This window comes from Dipodomys merriami, unplaced genomic scaffold, assembly GCF_024711535.1.
Source record: "Dipodomys merriami isolate MVZ:Mamm:240054 unplaced genomic scaffold, mDipMer1.0.p SCAF_35, whole genome shotgun sequence".
Lineage (NCBI taxonomy): Eukaryota > Metazoa > Chordata > Mammalia > Rodentia > Heteromyidae > Dipodomys > Dipodomys merriami.
The window spans coordinates 10,066,640-10,082,629 of NW_027205048.1; the positions used below are offsets into that span (position 1 = coordinate 10,066,640).

A 15,990-nucleotide genomic window follows, 5' to 3' on the forward strand; every position below is an offset into this window, starting at 1 on the left:
GAGCATGCTGGGAGTCTTCTAGGGAGGGACTGAGTCTGGCTCAGGCTGTCTCTCAGACCCTCAGAACTGCATCCTAACACCACAGTCTTTATCCCCGTGCTGTGACCTGCCAAGGTTTGCTCCTACTCTACTGCACCACCCTGGACAAACATATATTCCCTAAGCCCACAGGAGAGCCATTGAAGACATGTGCTGTGCAGTCAGATGAACCTAACTGCAGTCTCAGCTCCAATACTCAGTGGTCATATCAGGAGGTTCCTTCATCTCCCTGAACCTTGGTTCACTCATCTCTAAGAACAAGTGATAGAGAGCCCCGTGCCAGTGGTTCCTGCCTATAATTCTAACTACTCAGGAGGCTGAGATCTGAAGAGCTTGGTTCAAAGCTAGCCTACACAGGAACATCCGTGAGATTCTTATCCCCAATTAACTACCAAAAAGCCAGAAGTGAAGGTGTGGCTCATGTGGTAGAGGTCAACCTTGACCACAAAGCTAAGGGACAGTGCCCAGACCAGAGTTTAAGCCCCAGCAGCAGCACAAGAAAGAAGAAGGAAAGGAGGAGAAAGAGGAGGCACAAGAGGAAGATCTATAGATACCAACTTGGAGAGCTAGGATAATAAGCAAAGTAAGTCAAGTCAGAGAGCAAAAGCCATGCCTACCACCCAGGCAAACATTATTATCATCACCATCATCATCATCACGGAGTCTTGGTTAGTGCTATGTAATGCCAGGTTCTTTCTCATTCTTCCTCAGGAGAATGAGGGCAACTTTTTGCAGCTCTGAGTAAGAGAGAGCTAGGATCCCTTTCTTGACTGTGTTCTGTCCCCACAGTCTGCATGGAGCCATCAGGATGGCAGAGTGCCTAGACATTTATCAAAATTCAGAGAAACATCTCCACCCTTGGACCCCATCACCCTATGTCTGGACTGCGTGAAAGAAATAATCCAGAGAAAGGAAGATGGTTTCTGACTCCCCCACCATTACCCACAATGCAAGGCTGGGTTGGTCACCTCAGCTCACAGAGGAACATATAAAATGAGGAGCTAGGAAGAAGAGATATCAAGGAAATTTCAAAAAACTTTTTATGTTAATGTTATGCTATTTTATAAGTTTTAAAAATGACCAGCCTAGCCAGCCGCCAGTGGCTCATGCCTATAATCCTAGCTACTCAGGAGACTGAGATTTGAAGATCACGGTTTGAAGCTAGCCAGGGCAGGAAAGTCTGTGAGACTCTTTCCTCCAGTAAGTGGTAGAGTGCTAGCCTTGAGCAAAAGAAGCTCAGAGACAGTACTCAGGCCCTGAGTTCAATACCCAGGACTAGCCATACACAAACACACACACACACACACACACACACACAATGACAGTTCACTACCCAGGACTAGCCACACACACACACACACACACACACACACACACACACACACACACACACACACACACACACACACACACACACACACACACACACACACACACACACACACACACACACACACACACACACACACACACAATGACAGCCTACTGGATACCTTTTAGTAGGAGATTAAGAGACTTTGGAAACCTTACCTTAACTCATGGAAACAAAAATTTCCTTCCTCAGTGATGATGAGGGAAGGGATTAAATCCAAAGTAAGATTTTCTGGAAAAGACAAGGCATACAGCATTAGTGAGAAAAAATCAGACCCTTCCCCCCCAGCTTACAATGAGGTGAACTTCCAACAACATTTAAAGGCTCATAAACTCTTGTGAGTTTTAAAGATTCAGGATGAGACAAGAGGTGAGGGGCTCCCATTTTGATGCACTGTTTTGGGGTCCCTTAGGAGGGGAGAGAGAAGCAACCTGGACTGTGCTCCAAACCACATGTGGGTGAAAGCAGAAAGCTTCCTTCAACCTAACAGGGCACTTGGAATTGAGTCCTTCCATAAGAAACTGACTTTACAACTGTTTATGCTATGAACACTCAGAAAAGGCTTTGCCCACCTTGTTCCTGTTTGTTGTTTGTTTTTGTTTGTTTGTTGCGGTATTGGGAGAAGAACCCAGGGCCCTGAACTCTATCCCTACTCAGTCTTAAATTTAATTTTGAGACAGGATATTAAATTGCTCCCAGGCTAGCTTGAAATTCGTTTTTGTTTTTTGTTATTGTTTTGGTTTTTCTGTTCGTTTTGACAGTAATGGACTCCAGGCCTGGAACTTGGTAGGCAAGCACTCTACCACTGAAGCCGTACTGCCAGTCTTTTTGCTTTTAGTTTGTTTTTCAGATAAGGTCTTGGGCTTTTGCTCAATCTAGCTTCAGACTTTGATCCCCCTGTCCCTACTTCCCGAGTCACTGGGACCACAGACATGCATCCTCAAACGCTGTGTTTGCCTCAAACTGGTGATCTCCCGCCTCGACTTCCCGAGTCCCTGAGATTATAGTTAGCTGCCACCATGCTGCAGCTGCCCATGATTTTCATAAGCACAGAAACTCCCTCTAACTTAGGATGTGCAGATTCATGAGTGTCTAGCACTGGTGACTTTAATCATAATTCTGGATTTTTAGGATCAATGCAATCTAAATGTGTTCCAGTCTAGGTAAGAGCAAGGCACAACATGTAGTCCTACCCCAAAATCTACAACAAACTCAGTATTTGGAATGTCGTGTCTGGGAAAATCTCTTCCATAGCACACCTAGGTGATGCATGAGGATGACCAGAACTGGCAGATGATGTCTGGGCAATAGGTAAGGAATAGCCTGAGGGACAGAGGGAGAGCTCTTGGGAATGAATATCCAGGAGCAGGAAATCAGCCAAGGAAATCGGAAAGAACCATGGGACCAAATATAGGACCCTCCATTCTAAAGCCCTAGGGGACAAGATGGAGATAGACAGATCATAACAAACCGAGCCAGAGCATCAACCCTGGGGACACAAGCAGGTGGTGGGACTGAGGGGGACCCTGCTATCCAGGCAACGGGGAAAGGATATAGGAGCAGCAGGCAGGAGATTATCAGAGAATTACATCTGTTCTCCTCAGAACTGAGACAATCTCTCTCTCTGACACAATATGGTACTGTATTCTCCATTGTCAGGCCAAGGGCCCCTGTGTAGTTTGGAAGATGATCATTGTCTTGGTTGGGACTCCCCTAGAAACAGTCCCTGCAATAAGGATGCTTGTGTGGCAAGAATGGAGGTCTGAGGTAGGTTAAGGAAGTTAATGAAGTGTCACCCAATAAAGAGTCCACATCAAGCAAGTTACCACCTCAAACAACGCTGTTTGCCCCCCCCCCGCTAAAACACCAGGCTAACTAAATTCCCATAATTCATTCATTTAAAGAATAAGGGATACTTTTGAGAAAGAAACACAAAGGCACAATGCCTAAGTGCCTCTTCATATTTGCATACAATAATATGCATGCTGAAATGAACTCCAAGATATGGAAACAATACGGTCCTTTTTTTTTTTTTCAGTTTTTAGTTCTTGATGGTTCTGTCTTCTTTACCTTATGTATGGTATATTCAAGAGTTGGGGAAGAGCCGGGCGCTGGTGGCTCACGCCTGTAATCCTAGCTACTGAGGAGGCTGAGATCTGAGGATCGCAGTTCAAAGCCAGCCCGGGCAAGAAAGACCATGAGACTCCTATCTCCAATAAACCACCAGAAAACCGGAAGTGGCGCTGTAGCTCAAGTGGTAGAGCGCTTGCCTTGAGCTGAAGAGCTGAGGGACAGCGCCCAGGCCCAGAGTTCAAGCCCCACGACCGACAAAAAAAAAAAAAAAAAAAAAAAAAGAGTTGGGGAAGGGTACAAAACTCAAGGGGAAAGGGGTAGAAAAGTACAGCAGTGGAGCTCAGTGGACACTGAGGAAAGTGAACTATACAACTAGTAGGTAGAGATGGGAGGGATGGAGGGAGGGAGGGACTGGGAGAGAATGAGGAGAAACAGAAGACATTGCATGAAAGGAAATATACTCATTAGCTGTCTCATGTATTTGTAATCCCTCTGTAATAATAATAAAATAATTTTTAAAAAGAGTAAAGGAGTTGGGTCTGGACACCCACCAGTCACTGATTAAGGGCCACATGGGCAGAGGGCATTTATTTCGTAGCATTCCCAACATGAGCAGCAAGGGCAAGTGAAATGGTGTCTATGCCCCACCAATGCCTTCAGAGACTGACACCTGGAGGAGAGGGTGTTGGGCAGGTCATCAATGTCACCACATTTAAAGGTTGTCTGAGCCAGTGATGCAAACTTGCAAGTAGCTCTCTTTAGAGATCGTCCTGCTATATCCACAGTGATCCACAATAATAGGGAGCCCATTACCCACCTCCCAAGGTGCCCTGGCATTTCTGTTCTCAGTGAGCTCTCCCTGGGAGGAAGGGAACTGCCATTAGGATCCCTGCAGCTTCCACCCGCTGCTCTTCCCATTGCTCTCCCGACCTCGCCACACTGCAGGCAGTCGCCTCCTCCAGGAATTCAATTCTGTTCATGATGGCTCTTAACTCGGGCAAGACGATGAAGCCCGAGCAAGCAAAGGCATTCTAGGAAGAATTCCATAAAGGATCTCTCAAACTGGAGAGAGATTTGAGTTCATTAATTCTAGAGTTCAAGTAACCGGGCAAGGCCACTCCTCGCCTTTGCATAGAAGCACGTGTCCACTGCAGGCATAGTCCTTATCAGGCAGACAGAGTGCTACATACATTTATCAGGAAATAGGAAGCTTAAGTTCAATATCAAGATGAAGGCCACACCAGGGCTCCCAGGGAGATGAAGAACTCTGCTTTCAAAAGCCTGGAGGGGAGAATATTGCCTTTCAGCAAATAGTGCTTCTAATTTGATCTGACAAAAGATTCCTACAAAGAGGAATGCAGGAAGATGTCAGGGGGACATAGGGTATAAGTACTTCTCTCTCTCTCTCTCTCTCTCTATATATATATATATATATATATATATATATATATATATATATATATAATTTTTTTTATCATAGCCACATTCTTCAGGATCTCAGTCATCAATTATTTGTGACAGGTAGTCAATTGTTTATCTTTCAAGAATGCTACCACTTACTTCCCTTTATACATCTCCCCTGTATTATTGTGGGTCCAGGTCATCCATTCCCCTCCCCCCCACACACACAATGAATCCTTCCTGTCACTCACTGTCCAGCATCCTGGCATAATGTCTTGGAGTGATGGCTTTGTGAGACTGCAAGAGAAATTACTTTGTGCATCCCTCTCACCTTACTCTCCACAAAAAGGCACCAAAACCAGCACTGAATTCAATATACCTTAAGGCCCTGCTAAGGGGAAAGCCACATCTGTGTGTTGGAACAGGTGTTCCTGGAAGACCCTCAGAGAAACTAGAACAGGTGGAAGTGACAATACTTCCCCTACCCCCGCCCATCTCTGTTCAGAAAAGAGAGACAAGTTTCTCCCATGAAAACCGTTTGTGCTTAAAGCACCAGCCTGAAATAATTGCATATTTGTTGGGAATTGACAGCAGAATTTTTCATGAATTTTGCTATCTTTTGACAGTGGCAAATAAGTAGGTAGAGAAATGCACTCTTGTGGGGCTTTTAACAGGAAAAAAATCACAGTAGGAAAATTGCACCAAAGAGCATGGCAATATTTCCATACTTTGCTGCACTTATGTGGAGAAAATGGGCATTAGAGTAACGGGGTTGTTATAAAAACAGCATTGCTATTTCCAGGTCTTTCACTTGCCAAAGTCTCTATATGCAGTCACCAAAAGTGGAGGAATGCCAAATCTGAATTTCTGTAATATGCCTTGCTAACAATTGGATTTCTTCTTAATGGGGCCTTACTGCGTTCTTACATTCTGCAGCATGTAATTAGCTATTAAACAACTTAGGAATAACAGACCCCAACTTGTTGGGCTAAAGCCCAATGATTGATTTCCTGCTGTCCGTTTAGACCAGTGCTGTGGTGATTATAATTGAGTGGTGGATTTTTGAGAAGAAAAAGGCCAAGGATCTCCCAGTTTGGGAACTTGAAATGACAATGTAATATTAATTATAAACCTTTTAACCAACCTGCAGTCTCTAAGGCAATTCTGGGCAGCACAAATTAAATGCAATCCCTATAAATCCTGCTCAGATTCTCTTAGGTCTTTTGTGCCCCAAAGCAAAACCAAAAACCAAGTCTTCCTTGTACTGTGATATCAGGGGATTGGGGGGAAGGAGTAGATTATTGACCATTCTGTTTATGAAACTTCTACCATGTCAAGTTCCAGAATGGTTAGTGCTGGGTAACAAGGTCATATCGGGAAATGCATCCACATTTTGTTCTTGCTTCCATTTTCTCACCTTACCCCCTCATCTTCTCCTCCAAGAAGGTAGTCAAGGATGAGTGGCCCTAAGCCCAAATGAAGCCAGCACACCTGGATCCTAAGATAGAAGCTGCTTGCTGGGGATCTCCCTAGCCAGCTTCTGTGACAAGTCAGCTCTCTGGGCCTGCATGCTGGTGGTCCAGGAGTCAAAAAAAGAGCTCAACGTCTATGAAGTGGGCAGAAGTAATAGACAGTGCTGGGGAGGGGCCGACCTACAGCAAGCAGCCCAGAAGGTGATAGGACCTGGAGGAAGTGAGTGTGCCCAGCATCTGTGTCTGGCCGAAGGTCTGGCTGGGGCCCCTGGATGCCCAGGACAAGTGCAGGCTTACTCTTTATAAGGATCCTGGGACCTGAACATGATCCAATGCAAGGGGCTCCAAAAGGGCCAGCAGTTCCCCAAAGCCCACGGGATCAAGCCATCAAGTCCAAATCAGTACAGTTGTTTTACAGGGATCAGGGTATTTGGTACATCTCCATGCTTGTAACCAACAGCCATGTCCCTACAATTACTAGTCCAGACTGACAGCCTAAGGGTGATCATTTCTCCAGGCATTGCTGTTACCACCTGAACCATGATGGCCAGGACTGGGAGCCTTCAGCCCCCAGCCAGCATGCCTGGAATGACAACCTGCAAGGTCGCCAGAGCCAGGGGCTAGGTCCTAAGTCCCATCAGCCCTTCAAGTCCTCTTCTCATGAGTACCAGTAACTCCTCAGCCAGGGTTTCCATGGTAACATCTACTCTAAGATCTAAATGGCTCCCCAGCTCCCTCCAAAGCAGGCCCCACCCTGTGCTAGGTGCTCAGGATCCAAAAAGGAACAGAATAGATTGTGGGCAGTTCTGCCCAATTCTACATTGCTACCTGCTACCCTGGTGCCTCTCCTGAGAGGCTCAACAGCTGGAACTTGGATCCTGATAGGTAACACCAAAGTCTCCTAGGAGGGCCCTGCCTGCCCCAACACTGACTTCAGCCCCAGAATTCTTTGCAACACAAAACCCAGCCAGAAAGACCAAGACTGGCTGCCATCTTGGAATGGAGAAGAAAAAACACTAATCACAATGGACCAGAGTCCGGGTTTCCTAATCCCAAGACAGAACTTCCTTCATCTATGTCCAAATTCCTGGATGGATGGCAGCTCATCAGAATGCTCAAATCAGGGGAGTGTGAACTCTCTTTCAAGACCCAACCATTTCGTCCACAACTGTATTGATTCATTTAGCAATCTTCTCTAAGCAGCTATTGCATGTGTAGATCCTCTTCTAGGTCCCAGGGACTCAGAGATGAAGACAACCTAGGGACACTCAGATCTAATTAGCATTTCTTCCTAGATGCTCCCATTCATTATTCAACCAACAAGCAATTACTAAGCGTCTACTAGGTAGGTACCAGGCTTGAGCCCAGACTTAGGTCCATGAACAGCCAACAGGTTGGACCTAAGCCATCTCCCTCTGAAGTGTGCCTCTGAGCCCTCCCTCCCTGTACTCCACCTCAGTTTCTCCATCTTAAGCACTGGCACTTGATAGTTAAGAAGCTATATCAATACACACACTATCAGGCTCCCTTCAGATAAATGCTCAGGCTTTAGTGAATGATCACCAGCTTGTAGTCCATTTATAGGGTCAGAAAGAAACAACTGATTAAAACAGAGCTCCTCTAGCTTCTGGGGAGAGAAGCCCATTCCCCCATCCCCCACTACCACCATGGACCAGACACAGCAGAGTCAATAGACAGTTCCTTCTTTCTGGCTGAGGGAGTACTGAACGGGCACTACCTGCACAACTCCACCAGGCTGGGTCCTGTGCCGAGGGCATGCCACAGAGCTGTTGGCTATGGGGAAAGAAACTGGAAGAAGGACATGGAAACAGGCCCTGTAAGGTGGTGGGTGAACAGGAGCCTGTGGTTCATATACAGAGAGCAAAATGCAAAGTCCACGTTTGAGTCCTGTCATGGCTGTCTAGGCAGATAACCTCCACAATGCCAGGAAGAGGGTTTGCAGGGCTGGCGGACGATGAAGGGGAAAAATCAGTTCAGACAGCTCGCTTTAGATTTAATTGTTCCATTTTGAGAATCTGGCTGGCTGCAGGCGGGTGGATCATTGCATCAGATGGGGGGTGGAGTGCCCCTCCTGATTGAATTATCACATCTCCAGGAGCTCAGGGCAGCGGGCGACAACTCTCCTGTCCTGCCACATCCCTGCACCACTGCTCCTGGCCCACACAGAAAACCTTCACAGTTAATTTAATGACAGTCCGCAGCCCAGAGGCCCTAGAGTGAAAATGTGGCTGTGGCTGACTCAATACCAATTTCCATTAGCCAGAGGCCCCAGGAAGGGACAGGAGGGGACAAAAGGGATGGTGAGTGTGGGGCTTGTTTGAGGCCTCATGGACACCAGGAATATCACCTGTCTACCTGTCTTCACTAGGCAGGGCCTTTCTCACCATAAATAGGGCCAAAACAAATAAACAGCCCTCTCCCTCTGGTCAGGGTTATGGCCATAATGCATAAACACACACACACACACACACACACACACACACACACACACACACACACACACACCTTGTTCCTCTGACTCTTGTTTTATCCTTTCAGAGAGGTGATAGAAAAAAATACCCTGACAGGGAAATAGAGGAGAGTATACAGCACTAGATCTGCCATTCACTGTGCATTACTGGATGAATGGCCTTGCCTCTCTGGGGCTCATTCTGGAAGGATTGCACTGAATGAGTGCTTTTCAAATTTCTTTCTTCACAAGAAATCTCAGCAGAACCCCAATATATTGTAGAGACACAAATTTATCCTCCTAGGTTCCAAGCAGATGGACAGAGATCTAGTCGCAGGCCTGTGAACTGCCATAGAACATCAGAATATATAAGTCACTTGTTTAGAAGATTCTGAACAGCTAGCACTGTGGTCATCTGACTAGTGCCACCAAAGCACATCACGTCCTACCCACTCTTTGAAAGCTGTGACTGTGTGTCCTTAAATGACAAAAGGGACTTTGCAGATAGTATCAAGTTCAGGGTCATCTATGGAGAAACTTCTAGATTATCCAGATGAACCCAAGTAACTGAATCCCAGGGGTCCTGATAAGGGCAAGAACAGAGATATGAGAAGAGAAACGCTGTTTCCATAGAAACAAAGAGGCTTAGATGCAGCACAGTTGGCCTTAGGGATGAAGGAAGGGTCCTTGAGCCAAGGATTATAGGTGGGCTCTGGAAGCTGGTAAAGGCAGGAAATGGATTCTCCACTCCACACTCCAGAAGGAGCCAGCTCTGTTGACACTTCCACTGTAAGGATTCTCCCTCCAGAAGCCTAGAAAAGCTAATACATGTGCTGATTTAAGCCACTCAGTTTGTGGAAATTTGGATTAGAGCAGCCGTGGGAAGCTCAGAAGCCACATTCTATAATCCTGTGAGAAGAGGAGACAGTTCTGTAATCTCACACAGCACATTCTGTAACATCCAGAGATGATCCCTCTGTCCCCAGCCCCCTCCTCTGCTTCTGGCCAACGAATACAAAGTTTGTCCTGGAAATTCTTCTCACTGGAGCTGTTCTATCCCCATCTTCCATGGCAGAATGGTCCCCACCCCTAGCCAGGGTTTCGTGCTGTATGTTCAGCATTCTCTCATTCTCTCTCTTCCCCCAACCCTCCTTCCTCACCCCTATTTATTTGGGGAGAATAGAAAGAAAAGCTTTGGTCACAGATTACACTCAAGAATCTGAAATAGGAAGTGGTGCTGTGGTTCAAAGTGGTAGAGTACTAGCCTTGAGCACAAAAGCTCAGGGACAGTACTCAGGCAGAGTTCAAGCCCCATGACCAACAAAAAAAAAATAAAGAATAAAAAAAGATAAAATGGGGCTGGGAAGGTGGCTCAGTGGTAGAGCGCTTGCCTTGCATGCTCAAGGCCCTGGGTTCGATTCCTCAGCACCACATAAGCAAAAAGAAAAAAGCCGGAAGTGGCGCTGTGGCTCAAGTGGTAGAGCACTAGCCTTGAGCTGAAGAGCTGAGGGACAGTGCCCAGGCCCAGAGTTCAGGCCCCACGACCGGACCCAAAAAAAAATAAAAAAAATAAAAAAAATAAAATGAACCAATTGAACATTTTGGGGCTGGGAAGGAGGCTTAGTGGTAGAGTGTTTGCCTAGCATGCATGAAGCCCTGGGTTCGCTTCTCAAGTACCACATACACAGAAAAAAGCCGGAAGTGGCACTGTGGTTGAAGTGGTAGAGCGCTAGCCTTGAGCAAATGAGCTCAGGGACAGTGCTCAGGTCCTGAGTTCAAGCCCCAGGACTGGCAAAAAAAAAAAAAAAAAAAAAAAAAGAATCTGAAATAAATACTGATGCCTTTCTCCCTACCACCACAAACCACTCATTTAAAGCACTGTTCCTTTCCCCTTCCCACCCAACCCACCCAGACCTCACACCCAGATCTGGTAGCTGTACCCTCAGTATTCTGACTCCTGTGGGATGATAGGACAGGTGACTGCTATATACTAGGCCAGCTGCTAGACAGGACAGAAGCACAGGCATTGAGCCCACCAACTCCAACATTCCAGGCTGGGCAGTGGGATCCATGACCTAAAAGTGAAAGGTCAAAATGCTCTGGAGGCAGGAGTGGAAGGCGAATGGCTGGGTCACACTAGTTCTCTGGTACCATGCTCCACGCTGAATCCGCAGAGTTCTGTCACCTGTGGAATGAGTCCCACAGTATTCTTTTTTTTTTTTTGGTCCGGTTGTGGGCCTGAACTCTGGGCCTGGGCGCTGTCCCTTAGCAATTCAGCTCAAGGCTAGCACTCTACCACTTGAGCCACAGCGCCACTTCCGGCTTTTTTCTTTTTGCTTATGTGGTGCTGAGGAATCGAACCCCAGCCTCAGGCTTGCAGGGCAAGCACTCTACCACTGAGCCACCTTCCCAGCCCCCACAGTATTATTGGACCACATTAATGCCTGGAAGTATGTCCTTGGAACATTTGAAGAATTGACAAAGATACAATTTATTTTTTTAATTTTTTAGCAACAATTTTTCAAATTGTTATCGTAAAGGTGATGTACAGAGGGTTTACAGCTGCATAAGTCAGATAATGAGTGCATTTCTTTTTTAACAGTAGCACCTCTTCCTTCATTTTCTCCCAGTTTTTTTCCCTCCCACCACCCCCTCCTCCACAAGTTGTATAGTTCACTTTCAACATAGAGTCTAGTAAGGATCACTGCTGACTTAGTTCATTCTTTGTCCCACCATTTCAGTGCTTCCTCTTCCCCTCCCCAAATCAGATAAACTTACATATAAGACAAAAGGTACAAAAAGCAAAAAGAGTGACAAAGAAGAAAAAATGAAGCAAAATGACATAAAAAAGTATCTTCTACTTCTTGGAGTTTATTTCAATAAACATCATTTTATATGATCATATGCACATAGCTATTGAGCCTTTGTAATCTCCTAAGAATATCCTCCTTGGATCTGTGTGAATACCCAGAGTCCTGCATAATTTATCATGTCTAAGTGTATTTTTTTGTCTTTTACCATGCAGTGTGTTTACTGGTAGAGTTATAGGCACTTTCTAGTTACAAAAAATGAGGGAATGGCTGGGAATGTGGCTTAGTGGTAGAGTGTTTGCCCAGCATGCATGAAGCCCTGGGCTCGATTCTTCAGTACCACATAAACAGAAAAAGCCAGAAGTGGATCAAGTGGTAGAGTGCTAGCCTTAAGCCAAAGAAGCTCAGGAACAGTGCCCAGGGCCTGATTTCAAACCAGGACTGGCAAAAAAAAAAAAAAATGAAGGAAACCATGCAAACTATGTTTCTTTGGATTTTGATTACTTTGCTTAATATAATTTTTTCCATTTTCTTATGAATGGTACAATATTCTTTCTGATGGTAGCATAGAATTGTGTACATATACACCATATTTTCTTGATCTATTCATCTGCTGAGGGGCATCTAAGTTGATTCCATATCTTGGCTATGGTAAAAAAAAAAAAAAAAAAAAAAAAAAAGCTGCAGTACACATAGTTGTGCTGGTAGCTTTATTGTATAAATAACTGGATAAATGCCCAGGAGTGGAGTTGCTGGATCATAGGGAAGCTCTATGTTTAGACTTTTGAGGCACCTCTACACTGCTTTCCAGAGTTGTTGAACACGTTTACATTCCACCAACAGTGTAGCAGCAGTATTCCCTTTGACCACATCCTTGCTAGCCTCTGATATTGTTGGCTTTCTTGATAATGGCCATTCTAACTGGGGTAAATTAGAATCTCAACGTTGTTTTGACTTGCATTTCTTTTATGGTCAGAGATGTGGAACATTTCTTCATGTGTCTATTAGCCATTCTTACTTCTTCTTCTGAGAAGTCTCCCTTTAAGTTTTTAGCCCATTTATTACTTGGGTTGTTGTTTCTTTGAGGGTTTATTTTGGAGGGGTTAATTTTCTTAGCTCTAAGTATATTTTAGATATAAGGCCCTTGCAAAGACACAATTTCACAAAGGCCATTTCTAAATCTCAGAAGAGAACTTTAGCTGAAATCTATGAAATTCTGGGTTCTCTCATCTTAAAAAAGAAAAAATTAAACTGCCTTGTCCAGGATCCAGTGATTCACACCTATAATCCTAGCCAAGCAGGAGGCTGAGATCAAGGATCGAGGTTTGAAGCTAGGCCAGGCAGACAAATCCATGAGACTCTTATCTCCAATAACCAGCAAAGGGCTGGAAGTAGAGGTGTGACTCAAGTGGTAGAATACCAACCTTGAGCACAAAAGCCCAGTGAGAGGGCAAGCCTACCGAGGCCCTGAGTTCAAGCTCTAGTACCAGCATGTGTGCACACATGCATGTGCACGCGTGCGCACACACACACACACACACACACACACAAATATTAAGCTGCCTTACCTACTTCTCCCCAAGTCCCTCTTCCTTCCTTTCACAGCCAAAGTTTTTTGTGTCTTCTTGTTGTTGTTGTTGTTGTTGTCAATCAGGGGGCTTGAACTCTGGGCCTGGGCGTTGTTGTTGAGCTCTTCAGTTCAAGGTGAGCACTCTACCACTTGAGCCTCAGCACCACTTCTGGTTTTCTGGTAGATAACTGTAGATAAGAGTCTCACGGACTTTCCTGCCTGGGGTGGCTTTGAACCCTGACCCTCAGATCTCAGCCTCCTGAGTAGCTAGGATTATAGGCATGAGCCATCTGCGCCCAACCACAGCCTAAGTTCTTTGAATAAACTGACCCTACTCCTCCATCTCCTCACTGTTCCTCTCATTCCTAAATCTACTAGATGACTTCAACACCACTTCTTCCAGCCCACCACCACCTTATGCCCACTAAAATCACTCTGCAAGAAGCACCAATGACCTCCTTCTCAGTAAATGCCATAGGCTTTTGTAAGTCCTTATCTTGGCTCATGTTTTAGTGACATTTGACACCATTGACCTTTCTGGAAATCCCACTGGCTAGCTTTAACAGCTTGATTCCTCAGGCCCTCATCACACCTTGAGACCTGCCTGCCTTGCTGACTAATGCTTCTACAAGCCCTCACATATCCATCCACACTCTCCAGGGCCAGCCTGGGGTCTCTGCTCATCCCATCAGTCCCCTGATGTCACCTGCATCCCCTGGTGACACAGTGCCTCCCAAACTGCTAGCAGACTCGTCTTCCACAACATCCCCTGGGCCGTCAGCATCAAGTCCAAGCTGAACTCCACTCCATCCTACTCCAGTGAAGGCACATACCCAGAGTTCTTCATATACACACTCAGGTGGATCAGCTCCTTCTCAAACCTTGTACCAGAGGGAAACAACTTGATTTCTCTGAATTCTTGTCTCTTACAATTAGACAAAGACCTTAGAATCTGTCATTTGCTGCCCCCTCCCTCTTTTTTTTTCCGGGCCTGGGGCTTGAACCCTGTGCCTGGACACTGTCCCTGAGCTTCTTTGGCTCAAGGCCAGTTCTCTACCACTTGAGCCACAGCATCACTTCTGGCTTTTTCTGAGTAGTTTATTAAAAATAAGAATCTCACAGACCTTCCTGCCCAGGCTGGCTTTGAACCAGGACCCTCCAATCAGCTAGGATTACAGGTATGAGCCGTGGGCACCTGGCTTTATTTGCCTTTTTGTCCTAGCTTAAGCCAGTAAGTTCAGAGCCAAACATAGACCTCCAGCATAAGAAATAAATAAATTTATTTCTGACTTCTGTTTCCTTATCTCCTTTTCTATATAGTTCTTCCTTTATCATTTGAGTGTCCCTGTGGTCCTGATGCATGTCTTTCCTATAACATTGCCCTTGCCCCATGGAAGCTGGTAGAACACAAGGCCTATTCCATCCTTATCTCAGCAGGAGCCAAAGCCCTTATCCAGCTCTCAATCAACTCCAGCACCCATTCTGAATGCTGGAGCCTCCTCCTGCCCCCAGCCCTGGCCAGCACCAGAGGTCAAGGACATAAGCAATGAGCCTGGCCCAGGTGGTCCAAGGAAGGGCCCTGGCCACCTCCCACTGCCCCTTGCATGGCAGATATGCTCAGTAAAGGGGCAGCTGACCGAATGGAGGAGTAAAGTCATTTAAGCAGAGACTCCCAGTAGAGGGAGTGCCAGGGAGGCCCTACAATGGCCCCCTCAAACCCACAGCTTCACATGCAAGGGTGGAGGAGGTGAGATGGCTTTCTGACGCTGTGTGGTGGTCTGCTGATGCCACACTACCCCAGGCAGAAGGCTGACAGAGATTTCATGGGTGCTTTCTGGGAACCACTGAAGTACCCAGCTGCTACTAAGCAATGACTGCTCTCAGACAGTCATCACCTAGGAGAACAAAAGGTATGTAGAGAGGACTTGCTCCCAGCCAAGCAACCCCAGCTCTGCTTATCTGAGACCCAACTCTAACCAACTCACAGGTATATAAACAGAATATACGTGTTTTAAGCTTGTCCTGAGGTTGTTTGTGACACCATAACAAGTAGCTGACTCAATGTAAGCTCTCATTCCTATTCTTAGGATCCTTACAGACAGGAACTCCTTATATATTGCCATCTCTTCATGCCTCTGAACAGCTACTGACCCAGGGAAGAAAGGATGGAGGGAGGAAGGCAAGGAGGGATGGAAAGAAGGTGAGAAGTAGGAGAGTCTGAGCTCCCTTCAATCAACTTGGAAATGCTGACCTCAGCAAAGGAGGCACCAGGCACACTTGGATAGTGAAACTCTCTTTCTGGACTAGAACATATGCTTTGGCCACAGTTATCCCATAAGCCATCGTCCCAGCCCTAGTCTCAAAAGTCTCAAATGCTTACTCATCAGCCTGCAATTTGATGGAGGCCATAAAGCCATCTCTGTTCGCTTCAGTCCCCGTGACAGTCAGGCAGGCTTAGGCTGGTGCATAACTGGGTGCATAGTACCACAGCCAACCCACCACATGAGCCTGCTAATCACACCCAGCTGATACTTGCCATTCACCAGTGCAAAACATTTCACAGTGTCTCATTAAAACTGGGAGAAGGATTAAGAGGTCCCTTTCTTGATTAATGACTTTCTCTGCCTGAGAGATATAATCCTATCTCTAACCCCAAATAACTAGAAACAAAATTAAATTTCTGCCATGAGATCATTCTAGGCACGTGTTCCACCATGCCCCTAAGTCTTCTTTTCTTTACATATTTTATCCAGCTTAAAGGCACAAGATATTCTGAGTCCCCC

General features: G+C 45.9%; 1 long non-coding RNA gene across 1 annotated transcript in view; it reads right to left on the reverse strand.

The window, feature by feature from the left end:
• The window catches only part of LOC138803922 (uncharacterized), a 32,068-nt gene that overhangs the window by 4,065 nt on the left and 12,013 nt on the right, over positions 1–15,990 (reverse strand). Inside the window, exon 2 of the long non-coding RNA XR_011365096.1 lies at positions 1,570–1,642. This is a non-coding gene — a long non-coding RNA (uncharacterized lncRNA). The remainder of the gene's footprint in view (positions 1–1,569; positions 1,643–15,990) is intronic.